General features: G+C 29.8%; 1 pseudogene; it reads right to left on the reverse strand.

The window, feature by feature from the left end:
• Positions 1 to 3,890: 3,890 nt before the first annotated feature.
• LOC107059320 (probable receptor-like protein kinase At5g39020) lies at positions 3,891 to 4,907 on the reverse strand (annotated as a pseudogene).
• Between the last annotated feature and the right edge of the window lie 682 nt (positions 4,908 to 5,589).

Genomic DNA, 5,589 nt, shown 5'->3' on the forward strand with positions numbered 1-5,589 from the left:
ATTAATGCAATGTTGGTCCTTTCCAACTCTCACTTCTTATTCCTTTCCAACTCTCACTTCTAAATAAGAGTAATATTTCAATGTACAAGATTTTGATAAAATAAAATCTTTAAAGTTAAAGTATAATGTTTTTGAAATTTAAATTATTAAAACATATATAATGATTTTATAGGAAAAAATAATAGCATATAAAATTAAATGAAAAGGATAATGAATTCAACTTTTACCATGATAAGGTTGAAGAATATTATTTAAGTGGAAGGAGGTGGGGCCCACTCATATATGTACAAGTACTTTAATGCAATGGAAGGACCAACATTGTACAAGTACTTTAATGCAATGTTGGTCCTTCCAAGTCTCACTTTTTCTTAATCTTCATCTCATCATTAATGTTATTTATATAATTTTCTTAAATCACTTATTTTTTCTTTTTTAACTCTTTTATATAGATTGTTCCCACTTTTAGAAAATTACAAGTTCATTTTGTAGAATAGTCTAGGTGCTCTTATGATGCAAATGTGCTATATCTATATATAATATAATAGTGTTGCTCTGCCACAAAATCAAGGGAAAATGCTTAAATTACATCCCATCAGAGAGTTACTATTAATAAAGCACTAATCAACTGATTGCTATAGAAAGGTCAAATTTAAGTTTAATAGATAAAGATGTAGATGTAATAAAATTCAGAGTAATTTGCTTCAATCTAACAGATAAGTATTCAATACTCTTAAGATCTATATAATAACTTTGGAAATAGATCAAGAAAACACCGAGCTTTTCAAGAATAAATTTCATGGGTCATTAATATTTTACCTGGAAAAAAAAAATTGATAACTAAATTGGCACATAAGATATAGTAGCATGGTGAAGAGTAGTAAATTACAAAAGAAACAAAATAATAACATATATATCTGATAACAATGTTTTGAGGCAAAGGAAGATAAATAGATTATGAGAAAAATTAATACATAGGAAGATGGAAAATAAAAATAATTAATAATAACCAAGGTAATTTACATTGTATTACAATAAATTTAAAGCGTATGTAATTAATTTATAATGGTAAAAATAAATTGCACACTCTAAAAAGTAACCAAACATTATCACTAAAACTACAAATTAAATTACTATTTGTAGTTATTTTTATAAAATCATGAATTGACTATCACTTTTAAAAGAAGGCAAAGGAATAGTGATTACATTAGGAAAAAAAAATCATTGTTATCTTTTTAAGAGTGAAAACGGAAATAAAAAAAAATGAGAAAGGAGGACTACAACAATCATATGCAACATTCAAATGTGCTTACAATATAAATCAACTCTAAATATGTCTTTTTCACGATATTTGGAATGTCTTTTACTAATATTTCTTTGAAGGAACTACCACTCCAATTATGAAACCCCATAAACAGTAAAACAAAATAATTCACCAAGAATGCATCTACATTATTAAAAAACAGGAATGAATGAGAATATAAATGCACGTACCTTATATTTTACAAATAAGAATAATATGGAAGAAAAAGTATTCACCTAAATGACCTGTTATAAGCAAAGAAATACACTACATCAGACATGAAACAGAAAAAAATAAATTAAAGCAATGAAAAGAAAATGAGGCAAAAGAATATATCATAATATTATGTTGCAACTGAAGTGAAGCAACCCTATTATCTTATATGATAATATGCATTTATATAAATTATATAAGTGCACAAAAAAGGAATATGAAACGGTATATTCAGGAAGTTCTTTCATCTTTCATTCAATATATATAACTTAAGATTTAATTGAGTAATAAATTGGGGAAGAGGAAAGATTAGATAATTTAGACAGTTTTTGGTATTGGGTAAGAGGAAAGGTTAGATAATTTAGAGAGTTATTGGTCTATTTTTAAAAAAAATGTAAATGAAGAAAGGAAAGGGTTCTTTTCTCTAACATAAAAAAACCAAGAGTTTTTAAAGTATCAAAAATTATTATCTGATCATCGTCTCTTTGGTTTTTTCATTTTCCATTTATTATTTTATTATATAATAAAACAATTAAAGCGTAATAAGTATAGAATTATATTACAACAATTTATTAAAAAATCTTTTTTTTTAGTTGAAGGGTATTTTTGTAATTCAACTTTTAACTTGGGAGCTTAATAAGTATAGAATTATATATATATATCCAATAGTGAAAGTTTATGCATATGCTAAATGTCCATTTATATAAGATAAATTTAACTAATTTACCAAGTATATTATTCATCATTAGTTTGTGCTAATTATAATAGAAGAAAATCAAAAGTTCAACGATTGCAAGTTTTCATAGTAAGTATTTATTGAAGCAATTACTTAGCATTTAATATAATTTTTTGAATATAATTCATCTGAAAATTTTTATACCTTTGCACGGTAGGAGTAACTGAGGTACACTTAAGGGCCATTTTAACTGTTCCTAAACTTTTGATTTTCTTTTCTCATTTAATAGGATATCATCCAATTGTACAAATATTCATTGTATCTATATTAATTCATGTCATAGATTGTGAGTTCTCCATTTTTAGAATATTAATATTATTATTAAAAATATATTAGGATATTTATTATAATTAATGTGTATTTATATTTTTGTTCATAAATATGTAATAATAGTGTTTAATAGAATACAATAGTTTTTATTTATATTTAATATATATTTACATTTTTGTCCATAAATATTATGATATTACAAGGACATTTTTGTAATTCAACTTTTGACATAGAGGCTTCCCACTTATAATATAATATGATATGATGGGGCAGCACAAAAAGATTGAAAATGTCTCTCAATGGATTGAAATGGCTTTCAGTTGATTTCAATAATTTTCATAAGCATTGAGGGGCTTTAAATAGCCAACATAAAACACATAATTTGCATAATTTAAAATTTAAACAATCTAAAATATCTCAACAACATAAACAAACTAACTAAAATTCAAAATTCAAATTTATTCAAACTAAATAACTTATTTTGCTAAAAGTTACTGCAGTAACTAAAAACAAACTTCAACACCGTCTCCTGATTAACTAAATGGCCAAAACTAGACATTAAAGAGGACCCATGCCTGTTCAAATACCATGTGAAAGTGTGTGACCATCTCATCTAAAAGCTTTAACTATTAAAGAGAACACACTTTTATTTACTTAGAATTCCCAACACTAGAATGTTATGCTGTCTTGATATAACATTCTTCTCAATGATCCCTTTTGTATTTTTTTCTTAGAGAAGAATCATGTAAACAATTCACATACTACTTTCTAATTGCTAATTTTATTTCAATGCAACGCTCAAGGATCGAGTCTTAGCAGTTTTTACTTTTTTTTTCCCATAAAGATGTAAAACAAAAAAATGAGTTTTCTTTCTTTATCCAAAATATAAAGTGATGGGAAAAAGAAATGAATGACAAGGAAATAGAAAAGGGATACAAGAAATGGACAGACCTCATTTTATATGCTAACTTTTGGGGTTGAATTAGGCCCCAGATCCATTTTCTTAACAATGATTAGGGACATGCCAACCACCATATATCTGTAGAAAGAGACCACAATTGGGCTAACCAATAAGGCAATACCATTCTCAAATTGTCTGGAAATTATCTTGTAACCAGACAATTACTGAACAGGTAAAATGAAAAGCTCTAATTAGGTCTCCTTATTGTGCTGACAATTATGGAATTCCGCTAGGCAAATCACTCTTCTTTTAGCATTAAATCATAAAGAAAAACATGAATGTATAGCTTCCTACATTCAAGGACATCTAAACACATCAGAAACCGAACCTGTAACAATACCAGTTTTTGCTACAATTACATAACAAAATGTGACTACAGTGATATTAGCTGAGATATGAACACATAAAGACTAGGCCAGCTCCAGTACTGATGAATCTATATCTGTTCTTGAGGGAGAATAAAGATAAGGCTTGGAAGGCATTTGCAGAGAGTCTAGTTTCCCTTCTAACATTTCCACAACCTTGCTCATCGATGGTCGACTTGAGGGATCAGTCTGTATGCACCATAAACTCGCCATCACCATCTTTCTTGCACATTCTTTCTCTTCTTCATTCATTGTTCCGATTAATTGAAGCTCTTCGTCTAGCTCAATTCGCGACACACCTCCCAAGTTTCTGCAAACAATTTCTGGAGCAATATAGCCTATAGTCCCTCGTGGACCTAACATCGACACGATACTCTCCTGTTTCATGCACAGTTTGGCAAGACCAAAATCAGAGATCTTAGGACAAAAATTGTCATCAAGCAGGATATTGTGAGGCTTTATATCAAAATGCAAAATCCGAGTGGTACAACCACGATGCAAGTACTCCAATCCTCAAGCTATGCCTAGTGCGATTTTGTACAGTATTGGCCAACCCAATTGGCGAACACTGTCGGATCTTTCCTCATATATAAATTTTTCAAGAGATCCATTTGGCATAAATTCATATACGAGAGCCCTTTTTCATCCCTCAAAACAAAATCCCACAAGGCTCACGACGTTAACATGTGAGGTCTTGCTTATACTTGCTACCTCGTTAATGAATTCTTCACCACTGCCTTTTAGTTTCTTCAGGACCTTCACAGCCACATGACTTCCATTATGCAAACATCCTTTGTATACAGAACCATATCCTCCTTGACCAAGTTTATTTTTGATGCCACTGGTGATTCTTTTGACTTCTAAGTAGTTGTATCTCTTTGGAGAACACGATCCATAGTTTTTTAAAAATGCTTCAATATTTTGGTGATCCTGAGCATTAGATTCCCAAAACCTGATGTATTTGTACCACAAAATCTTCTCTCTGAAGTAAAAGAGTAAAACCAACAGTCCAACTGTAAACAGAACTGCACCTGTGGAAAGCAAAATGAAGTCATGCACCATCAGAGAATATAAATATAACTAATTCTGAATGTCTTATGCACTATCAGGGAAGTATAGTTTGCTTTAGGGACTATTCAAATAGCAGATATCTACAAAAAATTCAGTCAGTTATCAAGGTTTTCAGAAAAAAGAAAGAAAGGAAAACATCACAAGTAGAAAGAATGTCCAATCAACTCCACTATCCATACGTTCTGTAATCTGAAGTACATGTCTCCTCAATTCTTTGAATTTTTACCACAATGAAGAAGAAATTAAAATGATATGCATGGAAATGCTGAAATAAGAAAGAAACCTGCAGTTAATGGATATTTAACTACCTGCTCCCAGAATCAGTCCCAACTTGCTTCTAGTCATTTTTGCATCTAAAAAAAGAGGAAGCATTCTATGAAATATTATCAATATTTGATACGAAAATGAGAAAGAAAATTATGAAATATGCACTAGACCTTGAGCATTTAGATCATTTTCTTGATGACCTTGATGAGCATGTGGATTATTTGGATATGAACAATGAAATTTGTTGGTTATATCAGTCTGGCATTGACCTCCGCCATAGTGACATTTGTAACAGTCCTCAGACAGTTTCCATTCTACTGTAAAAGCAGCACTTAACATATTGAACAAACCACCATCATCTGATAGCAAGCGAATCGGCAATCTGATAAGTGAACAGTTGGCAGGA

This window comes from Solanum tuberosum, unplaced genomic scaffold, assembly GCF_000226075.1.
Source record: "Solanum tuberosum cultivar DM 1-3 516 R44 unplaced genomic scaffold, SolTub_3.0 scf01207, whole genome shotgun sequence".
In the NCBI taxonomy this organism is placed as follows: domain Eukaryota; kingdom Viridiplantae; phylum Streptophyta; class Magnoliopsida; order Solanales; family Solanaceae; genus Solanum; species Solanum tuberosum.